Here is a 17050-nt window from a genome sequence, read left to right as displayed (position 1 = left end):
TAGCTGCGTAAGCTCCCCCAAGCCTGCCTGCCTCCTCTCTTTGGCTCCGCTGTGTCCAGGGGAGGCTGGCCCTCAGCTCTGCAGCACTAAGAACACAGGCAAGGCGTCCCAAACTATTTAACGACTGACTGAACAATAGGAAATTAAGTGACTGATGATCCAGCAGTTGCAGGAAAGAGTTTACCCTGAAGTTGCTTTTTTTTTTTTTTAAGATTTATTTATTTATTCTAGAGGGGGAGGGGCAGAGAGAAAGGGAGAGGGAAAGAGAGTCTTAAGCAGACTCCCCGCTGACACAGAGCTCCATCTCACGACACTGAGATCACGACCTGGGCGGAAACCAACAGTCAGACGCTTAACCGACTGAGCCACCCAGGTGCCCCTGAAGGTGCTTCTTAATCAAAATTTGGAGAATATACATCACCTTTGGGAACCTGATAAAGGTCATGGGCTGACACCCCATACAGGGTCAAGGGTTAGTGGGCCACCCCATGAAACCATGCTATCAGCCCCCACTCTATTGCCATTTACCCAGACTCCCTCTTAGCTGACTGTCTTGTTACTCTTGGGAGCACTGGCAGCTTCTAGGAGTTGCGCAGAACCCAGAGGCAGGAGCCCACAGGTCCCCAGACAGTGGGGCTGGAGATACATAGCTTACTGAGATATATTTCCACTTCTTATCAACAACAATTATTCCTGCAAGCTGCTTTTTTCCAGTGGAAACTCTGCCCTTAGCTTTGTCAACAAGATTTCTGGGTTGATTACAACTCTCCAGGCAGCAAGCAGGCCAGGCCCTGTCACTGCTGGAAAGTGTGGGCAGTGACGGTGTTTGGTGAAGCATAGGGAACCGGCCCATTCGTAAGCTGCAGCCCAATCTCTCTGGTTTTAGAGCAAAGAAACTGAGGCCATTAGAGGGGGAGGGACTTGTCCCAAGGCCACAAATGAGGAAGAGTGCTTCTCCACCTCCACCCTGGGCAAGTTCAAAACCTCTCATCACCAGCCTGAGTAGCTTCCAGGGGGTCAGAGTGGAGTGGGAGAGAAATGGGTCATGGGAAGAGGGGAACTGTGGGAAGCCACGGAAGAGGCCCTGATGTGGACTGCAGTGGGACCACCCAACACCGATGACATCCTGACACGCCACACAAAGGAACAAAGTGGGTAAAGGTTACCCACTTGCTCTTGCCCACCAGCTCCCGCTCCTGGCTCTGGCCTCTGTGGCCTGAAGAAATGGACCAGGACTCAAGGCAGCAAGGGAGTATCTTAGAGGGAAGTGGGATGTGCCTGGTCTGCTCTCTCCCTACTCTAGGAGGCTCTCCTGGGATATGAGGATGGGGGTACTTCCGTGGGGTATCTGTTCCAGGCCAAAGTTGATGGGACAAGGAGACTCTTGGTCCAGTGACTTGGAGACCAAGGAATAGACATTGGAGCAGCCCAAATGGAGAACACCAAGAATACAGGGGAAGTGGTTCTAGCTCTCCTCTGGGGAGACCTGAACTCCTACTATTGCTAATATAGCTGATGGCTGAATGGGATTTAAAGCAACAATGATGGCCTCAGGACAATAGGAGATGGCCGCTTCTCCCTCCCAAGAGATTCCCAAGCCCAGTTTCTAGTGTCTCTGTGGGCCTCTACCAAGACTAAGTATCTTTCTTACTGCCGGGCCCCTGGCCCAAGTCGGCGTAGGCCTGAGTCTACCCCTGCTCAGACAGATGGCTTTGAGGCCTACCCCATTCCAGTCCACCCTGGCCAGGCTTCTTTTCCTTTTTCCTCTGGGACCAATGCAGTCTTTGCCTCACTCAGAGACTTCCTGCACTGTCCTAAAGGTCAGTACCCAAGCCCCAGGTCCCACCAGCTCTGAGATACTCAGGATCCTCAGCATCAGATCCCTTGCTTACCTCCACGACCAACCTGGCCAGCCTGACACCCCGGGCAATCTGCCTACCGTCCAGCTTCCCCCAAAGCCCATTCCTGCATCCTCCTCTACAAACGGGGACATGATAGCACCTGGGGCACGGGGCCGTTGCAGGGACCCACATCTCTGCGTCGCGCTCAGCACCGTGCCTAGTGCCTGGCACACTGCAGTTTGATGGAAGCTTGTGCTCATTGTTAAGAGCTCTAACTGCTCTCGGTACAGTCACTGGAGAGTCCAGAGCCTGGAAAAGGCTCCAGAGAGGTGCACCAAGGGCAGAAAGCCTGCTCTCGGTCCCAAACATACCACTCCAAACATTGTCTAGAAAGCCACATTTCTACTAAACTGGGAAAAAACCAACCAACACACCCATTGGCTGTTGGCTTCCAAAAATCTGGCTGCTCAGGGTGGGGAAAAATGGATCGTTCTAATCTCTCCCCTACAAGCAGAGAAGCTGAGCTACATCTGGACTTTTCCTCTGCAAGGAAGCGAAGACCCGTGGCTTCCTAGGGGCCACTGATCACCGAGCCCTTCTGCTTATCACCCTTCCCTTCCTTTCCCTCTGCCCTCCAGTGCCATCTTCCTCCCATTTCTGTCACCTAGGGCTGGTCACGCATCTGTCATATATCTGTTCTCTCCTAGTGGGACCGGAAGCTCAGCGGCCCCGTGACGTGCGTGGCCTGTGTGTCATCGGGGCCGTGGCACTTCCTCATCTGCTTTGCCCATGTGCAGGGGAAGACTGGGGCAGAGAGCCGGGGGCTGGGGCCCAGAGGTGGCAGTGGGAGCTGCAGCTGCCCTGGCAACAGGGGGCACACCGTGGCCCCCAACCCAGACACTGGGCTGGCTCTGGCTCAGTGAACCTGCACTCCTGTTTGCCCCCCGCTCCTAGGGGCCCTGCAAAGCCTTTCACTTATGCTGGGATAGGCGGTTAGGCCTGCGCCAGAAACAGTGAAGGATCCCGGGTCTTCTGGGACAGGTAGGGCGGCCCCAGTCCCAAAGGTCCTGATCCACCCAGAGGCATCCTCTCTATCTTCTGGGTTATTAGTGAGGGGGTGGACACTCCTCAGGTATTCAGGAAGCTTTTCAGGGCCTGGGCCAAAGAGAGAAGTTCGCATCCACTTTAGAGCACAGAGCAGTTACCCCAAGGTAATGCCAGCTGTTCCTCAGTTTCTGATCAGAACAGTTTCCCCCTAAAGATCTTTCCCAGAACTTCAGCTTTGTCAGGGTTCCAGACATCCTCCCAGAAATTTCTTCTCAGGGACACCCTTGGCTGGCCAGGGAACTGTAGCAGTTCTTCTTGGCCTCACACTGTGGTGGGCATATTGGTTCTGGCCTCTGACGCCTTATCTTCGATGGTGAGCCCTGGCTGGTTTTAAGCACGGACACCATGGCAAGTCCCATCCTGGAAGTCAGAGACACAATGGAGAGACACGCAGCGATCCTGCCCTCTTGAAGCTTCCAGTCCACGGAGGAGAACAAACGGGAAGGACAAGGGAGTAGGGTCCATGCTACCATACAGGTAAGCCCACAGGACAACAGCGTGCAGGAGAGCCCCTAGCTTTGTGCTCGCAAGGTAAAGAAGGCTCTTCAGAGGAGGTCACTTATCAGCCTGCCAACGGAGACAGGAAGGATCATAGTTCAACATGGCAGTGGGAGGAAGGCTAATGAGGCTTCCAGGCAGACAGTCTTTGTGCAGAGACCGAGGGGCAAAAGGGGAGAGGGCATGTCAGAGGCAGGGAGACTAGTTCTGCACGGCCGGAGACAGGGAGGTCACCAGGAGGAGATGAACCAACTGACCACACTCATTGGCATAGGAAGTATCTTCCATTCTTCCTTCTACAGACTACTTCTTCTAGTAAACCCACTGAGTCTTGAATACCAGGAATTTTAAATTATTGTAATGATATTTAAACTGAAGACTTTCAGACTCCAGTCTGATTCCCATTCCAACCTGAACTGAGCTCGGGTGTTGCGCAGAAAATAAAAATAGGGCTCTCTGCCACTGGTTTATCAAGAAAGGGCCCCAAGGCCAGCAGAGCAGTGGCCTCTTCTTCAGACAATGGAGGTCCCAGGGGGTGCACACGCAGAGCCACCACCACCTCCATCCTCCTTTGGGGCAAATCTACCCCCGGAGTAGGACCATCACAACCGAGCTGAAAGGCAGAGATAAAGGAGAGAGTTCTAGAAAACTCAGCCCAGCTGAATAGGAAAATAGATGTTTTCTGAGAGAAAATCAAAGAAAGAACAGAAGCCTCACAAAGGACAGACGGAAGTCGGCGAACAGCTCAGCCGCACTTCACCGGTTCAATCCTTACTGAATGCATCACTCTGTCCGGGGCGGCCAGATACGGTTGCTGGACATGGGGAGAGCTGAGGTGCACACAGCCACCCCGTCCCCAAACCTGCCTCCCCTGAGCCACTTGGCTTACTGCTCTCTCCCGGTCAACAAGGTCACTTCCTCGTTGCCAGGAATCGCTGTAAGGAAGGGCATCAGCCGCAGACAGACACACAATACTCACAAACAACTCGCAGCACGCACACCTGCGGTAAGTCCCCGACCCGTGTGGGCACACGCCAACCCATACCCTGGGTCGAAATGTCCACGCTCACTACTGGCAACAGAAGCAGCCCGGCCTTCCCCTCAGACCTAGAGCTGAAGACAGCCTTGTTTCTATGTTTCAGGCCCACACGGCCAGATCTGTCTGGAGGATTCTTCCCCAGAGCCACAAAGTTGTAGGAAATAGCTGTCTTTGTCCTAACCCCTGAACCCTCTCCAAACTAGAATCCCCTCCCACAGCCCTATCCACTGGCCATCTTCCTTTTCCTTGTTTTTCTCTGACACCCAGGGGCAAAGATGGAACAGATTTGCTCCACAGAGCACCTTTCAGGGTGGCTGCAGGGCTCGGGAGGAGCTACACCCAGGTCTGCAGAGGAACCACCTCCCTCCCTCGGCAGCTGTCTGCAGCCCCCAGCTGCCCTGCGGCCGGGCCTGCCCCCCCCCCCACCTGGGCCTCGGCACCAGGGGACAGAATTGCCACTGCTTTTACTCCACACGCTTCCGCAGCAGCAAATATCCCTGGGAAAGGCGCCTGATGGGGCGGCTGGGAGCCTGCACTCAGTTGAAGGAGCTGTGAGGGAGCCCTCACTCCCGCTGGTGGGGCAGGCCGCCCTCTGTCAGCTGCAGTTGCTGCTAGTCAGGTACGGATGGGCAGCGTTCTAGGGGAAGAGGCAGGGGCCTGGGGCCCATGTCTGCTCCCCGGGGCGGGGACAGGGGGCGGCCCCTCCACCCACCGCTTCCCCTACACGCCCCCCCCCACACCTTACTTTTGCCAGAGCTCCCCCTGACCTGAAAAACAACTCTGCAGCCAGGCTCTTCAGTAGCCCAGGATTGAAGTTTAACAGAGACAAAAATAATTCCTTGGAGTGAGCTATTTTCTGCCCAGCTTTGGGAACAATAGCTCAAGGTGGGAGGCAGTGGGGGCAGCCTTGGGGAGGAAGCTGGCCATGGGCCACCCACTGGGTTAGGGCTTTCTCCCTGCCCCCTCCACACTCCCCCTGGAGTGGGATTTTCAGGGAGGGGGGACCTCAGGTGGGTAAACCCCAGGTGAGGAGGGAGGGCGGCAGGGAAGGGCAGGCCTGTGGGAACCCGGTGCCGCCTGCATGCTGGGTTTCAATCCTCCATGGCTACTCCTCTCTGATGGAATGGAAGGAAGAAGAAAGAGAAAACACTGCTCATTTACCAAGCCTGGGAAAGGAGCTTCTCCACCCATCTGCCTATCTCATAGCAATGCTGTATCAGCAGAGATAAATTATTTAAAGTGTTTTAGAAGCACCTGGGTGGCTCAGTCGGTTAAGCGTCTGCCTTCAGCTCAGCTCATGATCCCAGGGTCCTGGGGTTGAGCCCCATGTTGGGCTCCCTGCTCAGCTGGGAGCCTGCTTCTCCCTCTCCCTCTGCCTGCCTCTCTGTCTACTTGTGTTCTCTCTCTCTGTCAAATAACTAAATAAAATCTAAAAATAAAGTGTTTTATACAAATTGTGATACTCCATAAAAATGTTACTAATTTACAATTATTTCCTCCAGGTTTTAAAAGGAGGACAAAATTCAGGTGTGAAAGTCCAAGGCTGTGAGAGTACGTTGGAGTAGTGCTGGGAGCACCCTGTCCGGCAGCCCGAGGTCCTCACAGCCGGGAGAGCCCAAACTGCAGCGTACACGTCATTCACTGCGGCCCAAGCCCAAGCCCCAAGTCCCACTTTCCTTCCTTCCTTCCTTCTTTCCTCTCTCCCTCCCTTCTCTCCTTCCCTCCTTCCTTCCTTCCTTCCTTCCTTTTTTCCTAGAGACCCTTTGCTTGACTATTAGTTTCTTTTTGATTTCTGTACACAGAATTTTCCTTCTAACACCTAGGGAAAAATATCTGCCAGGGATACAGGGTCGGTGGGGGGGAGGGGATTCACTCATGGACTATAATCAGCCTGATTTCACGATAACTTTCTAGAAAGAAACACTTGACCCCTATAAAGTCTTATGGCGTGTTGCGCAGTGGGCCCCTGGAGAGCAATCATGCCTTTAGTGAGGAGTTCGGTATCCACAAGGGCCTTCCTGGTCCCACTCCGTCTAACAGTCACGTGTTCAAAAAAAGAAACTCCCAGAACACACGCCGGAGGCCCACAGGCTGAACCTGGCCACGAGCAGGGCCTGTGTACCACCACCACCATCACCAGCGGTCATCATAAATTTTTAAATTAGTTGTCAATGTTTCTGAAAAATAGAGAGATTTCACTTTTGGATGTCTAGCTTCCTGTTAAAAAAATGGGATAATCTGGCCACACTGGGCTGCAGTCCCCGTGGCAACCCCGCTGGCCTGAGGTGGAGCTAGCCCTCCGGACCAGGCTGCGCCCTCCATTCCACCGGCCCCGGGTTGGCAGCCCTCCAGCCTCACAGGTGAGAGAACAGGCTGTGCACGCAGCTGCATGAGCGCAAACCCTGCCTCCACCCCTCCCCCAGCTCCCCCCAGCTGCATCCCAGAACCACTGACCAGAGCTCTCTAAGCTCCCGTTCCCTCGCCTGCAAAAGGAGAAAAAGAACAATACCTACCTCATTGGTCTGTGAGACTCCAATGAGATAATGCATGTCAAGGACTCAGCACAGCCTGGTAGCGGCACCTGCTCAGGGAATGCTAGTGCTTGTTCTTATCAGGATTGCTTCGGGAACTGGGCACAAGTCCTCTGAGCTGTAGCCCAGCTTTTCGTATAATGTTTTAGTCATACGAAGCACTTGCCCTTCAACTCTCTTCTCTAGCTCAGGGGACCCAGGCTACCTAGAAACATATTTCCATCCAATAAACAGTGACTAAGCATAGCTGTGATGAGTTAGGTGTTGTGTGGAGTCGGGACACTTCCAAGATGGGCTCCAGCCCTGTTCTCAGGGGCTGGCAACACAGCGGGGACATGGACCAGTGAACAGACAGGCTCAGCCCTGTCAGGTGCAATTGAGCACAGAGCTTCCACACACCCCCACTCGGCCCTGCCCCAACCAGCCAGGAGCTTGGCTTTCAAGAAGGAACCGGAGGTGCCCCTGACTCTCCTTCTCCTTCCAAGTTCCAAAACCTTCCAGAACTTTACTAAAAGACACTAAATGAAAAATTAGCTCCACTTCCCCTCCGGGTTCTCAGGCTCCACACTTGAGTTCTTCCGCGGCACACTGGTTAACAGAATTTCATCTCAACAAAGCTGTTCAGATCTCTGATGGAGTTCATTATAATGGAATTTTACCTGAGGCTGTCATCCCCCACTTCTTAACATCATGGCACCCAAGATGTTGGTGTGCTTGCCAAATAGGCTGGGCAGAGGTACCTTCCCGCCCCTGGCAGAAGTCCGGAAATTCAGAGTTGTTTGGAACAAAGAACTCTGCCCTGAAGGTGTTTTCCAGCATCATCCTGGCCAGCCTGGAACTGTCCCATTCACCCTCCACTGGCACCACCTACTGCCTCTTTACCAGCCCTCCTCAGAAAGGAAGGGGAAAGAGAAGACGGAGTTGAACAACCAGGACACCACGCAGGGCAAATCGTGGGCAGGTGAAGCAGGGGCAGACATTCTGGACTTCAGGAGATCAGAGTTTAAGTTCTGGTTCTGACTTAGGAAAGAAATTTAACCTCTTAACTTCTTCTTCTTCTTCTTTTTTTTTTTTTTAAGATGTATTTATTTATTTTAGAGAGAGAAGAGAGCAGGGGAAAGGGGCAGAGGGAGAGGGAAAGAGAAACTTAAGCAGACTCTACACTTGAGCATGGTGCCCGACCCGGGGCTCAATCTCACAACACTGCGATCATGACCTGAGCTGAAACCAAGAACTGGACACTTAACCGACTGTGCCACCCAGGTGCCCCCCGACTCAACTTCTTTGAACGTCAGTTTCCTCTTCTGTAAAATGGGGATAACAATATTACCTACCCCATAGGATTATTGAAGGGCATACATGAGAAAATGCATGAAAAAATTTAACATGGTGCCTGGAATGTGTAAGTTATAATAGCCCTTGGTTTATTACGATTGTCAGCTTTTATCTGATATGTTAGCCTCACAGAGGTCAAAGGTTGGTGTAAAGAGAGACAATGGGGCAGAGTGGGGTGGGAGGTGCTTGAAGACTAGGTGGGGCTCTACCACGGAGCCCAGCGTGGGCCTAGTGACCAAGCTGAGGCCCAGGGCAGAGGCACTCGCCTGCCTCTGGAGCTGACAGGCACAGACTAGATGGGTAATTACAGGATTGCGGCCTGGGGTGGCCCATGCAACTGCCCAGCCAGCCACATTCTTTTGTGGGTGGCTGGGTGAGTGGGCAGCTGGCTGTTGATGTGGCTGCCAGGACACAGGGTCTATCTAACACCTATTCAACCTAGCACCTCCAGGCAGAGTGTTCAACCTCGGAAGGGAAAAGGATTCTCTGTGGGCATTCTGCTCCTTTCCCCAGGGCACCTCCTCTGTTCTCTCCACCCCAACCCTCAAGTACCCCCCCCACCCCGCTCCTCAGATTGGACAAGTCAGAGGGTCAAAGATCAAGGCCAGACTCTGAACAATTAGTCTTCGGTTTACCTCACCCGGAGCCTTCAAAAGTTCAAAAAGCCCTGGACAGATGTAAACCCCATCTCTGCCCCCAGTGCCCTGAACTCTGATTAGCTAATAAGCACAGAGTTCTGGGATTTCCATGCCCTTTTCTCAAAATCACTGCCCAGGAAAAATCTACCATCCCAACACCCTTGGCAAAATGCAATTCAGTGGGTATTACTTGGTCACCTAGTATGTGCTCAGCACTGTCACCAGGCTCTTGGTTGAACCGAACAGAACGCCAAGTGTTGGGATGGGTGTGGAGCCGTGGGATCCCTCCCTCACTGTTGCTGGGAGCCCAGCAAGGAAGGCTTCAACCGCATGTGGAGACCCTGCGCGGTGCCCGCAGAGTTAGGCTGGGCCGCCTGCATACGACACATCGGACGGGTGTACACAAAAGCCAGTCGAGGAGGATTCAATTACGAGAGCCGAAAGCGCAACTTCTTCATTTTAGAAATGAAGTCTATATCAGGTGTTGAAAAGGATGGGGAACAACGGGAAATTTTATCCCCTGCTGAAGTGAGTGCTTTCTGGTACCAGCACTGTGGAAAAGGGTTGGGTAGTGTAGAGCAATGCCCAACCGAATTCCCTGTGCCCCAGCAGCTCTACCCCCAGGCCGGGCCCCGGAAAAACACCTACGCACACCAGGAGACAAGCACGACATACTCCGGGCAGTGTCACCATGCTAACTCCAAACTGGAAACAACCCAGACGTCCATCACCATGAGGGACGATGTACAAATTGCAGCACATCCTTACCGTGCACACCACGCTGAGTGAAAACTAGTGAACTACCTCTGGGTGCGTCAACACGGACGAATCTCAGAAACGTGACACGGAGTAGAAGACCTATATCGCAGAGAGCATGCGTGTTGGTAAGCTCCAAAGACATGTGAAGGTAAACAAATACATTGTTTGGCAAAGCTCACGTAGATGATAACTTAAAAAGAAAAGGAAGGAAATAACTAACTAATATGCAAAATATTAGCAGGGTGGGGAGGGAGGAAGGGGATGCAAATGGGAAGAGGAACAGGAGCTTTTAAGGTGTTACCAATGTTCCATTCTGAATTTAGGTGATGTGTACGGGATATATATAATACATATATATTATATTATTCTTTGATCTATACATAAGCATATTGTGTGTATGATATATTTCACAGTTAAAAAAATAAAAAGAATGGAAGAATCTGAGTCCCAGAGAAGCTAAATAACTTTCCCAAGCTCGTCAGCTAACAAATGGCAGAAAGAGAAATTTACCAAATCTGAGCGCAGCCCGCTACCAAGACAGCCATTCTTGGATTCTAAAGGGACCTCTCGCAATGATGAGTTTCTGGTCTAGTCCATTTGAGAACAATTGCCAGAGTCTTTACTTTTCACTGTTAAATTCCCAGCGTCCTGAATAGTGCCTGTCACACAGTAGGCCCTCAATGCATATCTACTGAATGACCATCTGTCTGCCCATGCTTTTGGAGGCCTTACTTCGTGCCAGACACTTCACTTACGTCACCTCTAGTCCTCACACATGCTCCATAAGGGAGTTATTCTTACCCCAGTTGACAGATAAGGAAACTGAGATTCAGAGAGATTAAGAGACCTGCCCAAGGTCACAAGCTAGAAAGTGACAAAGCCAGGATTTGAACCCAAGGGTGTCCAACTCAAACCTCGTGTTCCTCCTATTCGGTGAGGCTGCTAGCACAGCTTCTAACAGCGCTACCTAACGTTTCAGTCGTATGCCAAGGAACCCCAGAGGCCCCCCGCTGAAGCGTGGGCTGAGCACTTTCTATTCCTTCTCCCTCCGTCTCCAGGCTCTGGCACTGAGGGTGGTTGGCCCCGGCCAGGCCCGGCACCGACAAGCAGGGCAGAGCAGTGGTCACGGGCTAATTCTGCAGCGTGGCAGGCTGCTGCATCACCTCCAGCCTCAGTTTCCCATACACATGCTGGAGGGAGTAACAGCAGTTTCCTCCAAGCGGAAGCTGTCAAGGTTAAAGGAGATAAGAAATTGCACAGTGCCTGGCAGAGGCTGTTAGATGCGGCTAGAGTCCATTTCTCCTTCCAGGTAGGCTAGCTTCAGGAGTGTTTCTGAAGGCGTGGCCAGGCGGGGGGTTGGGTAGACAGATGAGATTAGCTCCCGGTTGGCCAATGGGACAATGACCTTTCCTTGGTGCCCCTAGCACATAGTAGGTTATCAACAGAGTGGCTTGTGTGACATTGAGAGAGTGTTTGTTATTTGCCTTCTAGACCATTCAAATCTTATTTGATCCCATGCAATCTCTCTGCATGGAGCTCTCTCTCCCTCTTTCTCAGATTCTTGTCTGCTGTTTTTACCCAAGTTAGGTGCCCAAGACTGCTGGAGAGGCCCTGAGGCCTGAGGGTGCTGGCAGAGGGAGCCTCCTTTGAGAGGCCACTGTCCCCAGAGTAACCTTTGGGCAAACTGAGCTTGCACCCAGGTCAACCTGTTCAAACCAGTTAGTAAATCTAACTCTGCCACTCACAAACATTTATTGCTGGCCTATTATGTACAAGGCATGGTGCTAAATGCCCGGTGGCTTCCCACGAATGCTGAAGTGGTGGGGTTCCGTGGAGGTTAAGACGGACCCAAGCGTGAGTCCTGACTGTCCCACTCCTCAGGGGTGGAGCCTCGGCACATTGCTCAGCCTCACCAAGCCTCAGTTTTCCATTTGAAAAAGAAGCAAAACAGTGGTTCCTATCTCATGAGGTTGTGGCGGGTCTGGGAGGCCACGCACGCAATGTACTTAGCACAGCCCCTGGTACTACTGAGCTCCGGGTTCAGCGAGTAGCTGTTCTTGGAGCTACAAATCCAGTGCCAGCAGGTGGCACACACTGGATGTGTCACCAGCAAAGCCTTGCGCCTCGTAGGTGCCCCACAGTGCCTGGAACGTCACACCTTGCACAACACCTCAAAGCTTCAACCTGTGGTCAGAAGGCCAGTGAGAGGCAGCAGCTTCCCAGGAACTGGCTTCTGGGTCCTGCCCAAGCTCCACTTGCCCGCTGGTGCCTCTGCCCACACCCTGCTCGGGACCAGGACTCTCCCCTGCGCAGAATGGGGACTTTGTGTGACATCTGGTTCTGGAAACACTGCTTGGCCTATTCCTTTGGCACGGGACCTGCAGGGCAGGTTTGCAAAAGCATGACACACGCTCAGACGCCCCTAGCACCTGCTGCTTCTGCTTCTTGCTTTTGCCATTTACTGACCAGCCACCCCCCTCCTCCCCTTCCAGCCCAGGGGGCCTCTTCCCTTCGCTGGCCCCACAAGTTGCTTCAAAAGGTGGGACTTCCCAAGAGGTCTTCACCTGCCCTCTGCATTTGTTGGTGAGGAGAACAGCTTCCTTCCTGCCAGAGTAGACGGTCCCTACACCTTACCGATGAGGCTCCACCCCCATGCCAGGCTCCCCAGTCACTCTCACACTGGCCCCCTGAGGGCTCTCCAGGGAGCCCACCCTGAGCATCTGGACCACGGGGACCAAGAATGCAGAAGGGAGGGCAGTTTCTTTTCTACATGTCACCGCAGCAAGATGCAGTCGCTGCCACCAACGCCTAGAGCTTGGGTTGAGCAAGAATAGTCTGTCCCCGCCCTGGACCATTTCCCCAATAGTCAGACCAGAGGAGACAGTCAAACTCCAGTGTCCAGGAGGACTGACTCCATCCCCTGCTAAGCAGTTTTTCTCTGGCTCTGACCTCCACTCTGCTCACCAGTTCCCCAGAACCTGACTACAAGTGACCTGTGCCCTTTATCCACACGAGCAAGGTTTGACTACCTCCCCTTCTTGTTGTTTATCCGCTTGACAGCTGGACTTCCCTGTGGTATGGTGTGGCCCGCAGAGATCTGGGAAGCTGGACAGACAAAATGAAGAGGCTGCAGATATGGGGGAAGAGGGAAGAGGAAGCATGAGGCCAAGTCTTGGCTCCATTATAAATCCCAATTCCCCTAGGGGCAGCTGAAGGGGAGTTGACAGGCCTTCCTGTCCCCATCTGAGGTAGGGGTGGGGCAGGAAAACCAAAGGTGAAGCCAGTCATAAGCCAAGGGTGAAGGGAAGTCACACGAGCAAGTGGTAGGCTGGGTGGCGGGTAGTGGGAGAAGGTGGCTGAGGGCAGTGCTGTCCTCAGGGAAGAGCCTGGAATTGGCTGATAATACCTGGGCATAAGGTGGGGTGTTGGGGTTGCCCTCAGAATTAAGCTACCCCATCTTCCCCTCATCATGAAGGACTTCCCCCACCTCCTCTTCCTCGTTAAACCCACTCCCACCCATCTTCCCCTCAGCATGTGACCTCCGCTGGGTTTGGAGAGTGACTAAATGTCCCAGTGAGGCCTTGACAGCTGCGGCGTGTGTCTGTTGTCCTGACTTATTAACAACACCCCTGTCACACTCAAAGTCTCCCAGTTTGGACAGTAAATTGTGTGGCACTGTCCCTAGCCCACCCAGAGGGCACTGACACAGGACAGGGTGAAGAGGGAATTAGAGAAGAGCATGGCTGCAAGCAAGGCCCTGTGGTCCAGAGCGCCAGCCAGGCTAGTTTCCGCCCAGCCGGATCCTGTCGGAGCTGGACGGTAGTGGAGAGACAGCGAGGGCAGTGCCCCTCCTGGGGCTCACGCCGTCTCAGGGAAGAGGCCCGATTTGGTGGGTTCCGCTTCCTGTCATCCCTCAGAGGGCCTAGCACCAAGCTGGGTGCCTAAGAGGCTCTTAACCAAATCTTATCATTTCCTTGCTTCCCTCTACCTGCATCCACAACAGGCTCGCAGCGGTGACAAACCAAAAGCCGGGGGGCTAGAACTCATCCTGTCCAGCAACAAACTGGGATGTCATCCGAGCTCAGACTTCCAGTGTTCCCGACTCTGGCCCTCCAGCCACCAGAACCCAACGGCTAGACAAAGACAACAGCAGGTTTCTGGCAGAGGTTCCAGAAGCAGATCTCGGCCAAGGTGGCCGCTGCCTCCTAAGGATGTGAGGTGCAGAACGGAACAGCTGCAGCTCCCTCTCCTGCTTGGATAACTGCTTGGTCTGGCCCCTGAGCCCCAGGCCAAACACGGAAGACGCTGGCTACTTATTCTGAGAGTGGAGGGTGGGGGTCCAGGAGGTCCTCTTGGTGCTTGCTCTGGGACTTAATCCCAAAAGGAGATGAGTTCTGAGGTGGGATGGGGAAGAAGACTGAGAAACCACAAACACAAATAACCAGGGCACCCCAAACTCTACCAGACCTTCCACAATGTTTCTACAAATAGAGTGTGAGGGCCTTGACCGAGGTGCTGTGAGGGGTCAGGAAAGCTTCCTAACTCTCCTTCCCTCCTTCCTAATCTCACTCTCCTCTTTTCTTACCTTTTCCTCTTCCCTCCTTTCTTATTCTTTACCCTGGACAGGGTCCAAGTTGTGGCTAAAGAGGGACCAGCCAAACTGAAGCCATGGGACCCAGCAAGAGCACAGACTGTGAAGTCCCAGCATTTTGCAATCTGAGTCAGCCCCACAACACACCCTGGTTGTGGGCTCATGTCATATGGATCCAGAGAGGCCACTGACAGGGGGACAATGGACTCGGGTGCCCCTGTTTCTGCTCAAGGATCTGAACCACCCAAAACAAAAGCCAGAGAGAAATTTGCAGTCTTACTACCTCCTGGTCCGGCTGCATACCATTCCAGAAGGATCCTCAATCCCCTCCAGCACTTGGACAGGGGAGGGACGAGGAAGGCCCCCCAATACACAACACTTGAAGTTCACAGAGTTGAGGGTTCCAGTGTCCAGACTATCCATTTCCACCTCAACAAACCACCCCCGCTTCTGAGCTTGGCTTAAAACTTTCTTTGACAACACCATGGCTTCCCTAGTCCTAGAATCTTCCTGACTTCTTGGGCACACCCACCTTGTTAACAGAGATGGGCCACTAACAAGATCACTAGGCAGACATGGAATGAGAGGCTGGAAGTCTACAGGGTTGGGATGCACCTCCTGATCCTTGGAGAAGGATAAGAGATGTGGATTTACCGCAAATCCACAATCTCTTCACAGTCATACCATAGCAATCCCATAATCATGGCTGTGTTGGGTGTCCCCTTCACAGGAGTGGCCACCACTGGCCTTGAGGAAGACAGCCTTCCAGCAGGGAGCTGGAGTGGAGCTGACTCTGCCTAGGGGAGCTTCTGCAATGCTCAGAAAATGCCTGCCCTGTTGCTTGCCTGGGCTCTGGCCCCTCTGGCTGCAACTGAGCCCAGACAGGAGGCTGACTCACTCACCGCAGGGAGGAGGAGGAAGAGGAGGAGGAGGAGGAGGAGGAGATTCGGGAAGGGCCTCTGCTGGGAGACCCAGTGCTCTCCCAGCTCAGGCAGCCTGGGTCTCGGCCTCAGTGGTCCATGGGGGAGGGGGGGCAGTGTCCACTGCTCCCTCCAGACCCCACGTTGTTCCCTCCTAGATACTTCTCCTGAATTCTCCCCCACCACTCACAGATGTGGGACCCCTCACTCCCCAAACAGAAACCACTCCTTGAGCCCCCTCCTCGATTAGAGGCTTGCCCCTAATTCCATGGATAGGCTCTCCTGAAAAAATAAATCCAGTGCATTAGGGTCCAGTAGGTCTAAAATCATTGGTGGTTTAAAAAAGGAAAAGAAAAGAAAAGAAAAAACCACGCTACTTAAAAGATCCAACTCCACCATCGCAGGTGACCGTACATAGGTCCGAGAAGATGTTAAGGCTACACACACCCCACCTCCAGGAGACCTTAGCACCATCGACAGCCAATCTCCCTTTCTCATTCCTCCACTCCATGCCAAGCTCCCCAACAGAGGAAGAAAACAAACGCTTCTTGTTGCCCAAGTGCGGAGCGCTGTGCTAGCAGAGAATCTGTGTGTTAAACTGCCAGAGGAAGTCGTTGCTCCTCTCGCCAGCCTGGCACGAACTTTAGCTCTTCCTCAGACCTCAGTGTCCCGTCAGTGCCTCAGCCTCATGGCACGAGAGCCCAGGTAGCCAAGTTTGCCCCGGCGATTTAGACTCCCGTGCTTGCACCCGGGCACTCGGGGCCGGTCCCCCCGACGCCCCTCCCCCGGGCCCAATCCCGATCGCGGGACCCCCTTCCCCGCCGCTCCCGGGTCCGCACCTGGTCCGGCGGGTGGGCACGCTGCTCCGCGCTCCCGGCGCCTCCGGCTCCGCGGCTGCCTTTTGACAAGCAGAGACAGCCCAGCACCTGGCCCCGCCCCTCCCAAGGCCCCGCCCCCGGACCCGCCCCTTCCCTTGGCCCGGCCCAGAGGACCTGCCTCGCCGGGCGAGAGCGCCGGCGGCACTGCAACCATCTTGACTTGGAATCAACCACTGGGAGGCTCTGCCCGGGGTAGTCCTCCACGACTGCGGTGCACAGGGCAAGACGTGCTTCTGGCCTCTGTGCGTGAGAGTTTTCGATGGTTATGTGTGTGCACCTCCACGCTGTGCCCGCGTTAATCTGTGATGCATTCGCCCACCTCCCGCCGCCATGGTTCTACCCGGCCTGCTGCGGACGCCTCTTCCAGGTGCGTCACCTCCACCTGGGCTGACCCGACCGGGACTTCGTCTGCCGGGCTGGGGGCGCCTGCCGCGGGCATCATCAGTTCTCTCTGCGCTGGTGGGAAATCCCGGGCGCCGCTCGCGGTCGCGTTACTTCTGCAGAGCGCCGGGGAGCTCAGCCCGACCCTGCACGCTAGGCTAGAAGAGCAAACGGAAAACGGGGCCCAAGTGGAGCCTGGAGCTGCGTCGTTGTCCCCTTCGAAGTCCCCTCGCCCGCGACCACGGCTGATCGCGTCGCGAACCTCATCCAAGCGAGTTTAGTCTCAGCTTTCCTGGGCGCTGGCCCCCGCCATCCGCCCCTTATGACACTGGTGTGAAGAGAAGAGAGGAGTTAAAGAGTGTATCATGAGATCTGGAATTGTAGGTAGATGGGGAAAATAACGCCATAGGAAATTTTGCCTAGAAATTACCCTGCTTCCCTGGCTATGTGCTAGGCACCGCTCTAGATGCTAGAGGAGAGATGAAAAAGATGTGGTCCCCTCCTTCTTAGAGCTCACTGTCCAGTGGGGGAA

The 17050-nt window shown here is 54.0% G+C and overlaps 1 protein-coding gene across 1 annotated transcript in view; it reads right to left on the bottom strand.

The window, feature by feature from the left end:
- Positions 1 to 16176, bottom strand: part of VDR (vitamin D receptor) — a 53166-nt gene extending 36990 nt beyond the window's left edge. Inside the window, exon 1 of the mRNA XM_032420804.1 lies at positions 16099 to 16176. The gene's annotated coding sequence lies outside the window, so the exon portion shown is untranslated. The remainder of the gene's footprint in view (positions 1 to 16098) is intronic.
- Positions 16177 to 17050: the final 874 nt, after the last annotated feature.

The sequence above is a fragment of the Phoca vitulina genome, unplaced genomic scaffold (genome assembly GCF_004348235.1).
Source record: "Phoca vitulina isolate PV1807 unplaced genomic scaffold, GSC_HSeal_1.0 scaffold23, whole genome shotgun sequence".
NCBI classification, from domain to species: Eukaryota; Metazoa; Chordata; class Mammalia; order Carnivora; family Phocidae; genus Phoca; species Phoca vitulina.
This window is presented reverse-complemented; position numbering and strand designations above follow the sequence as displayed.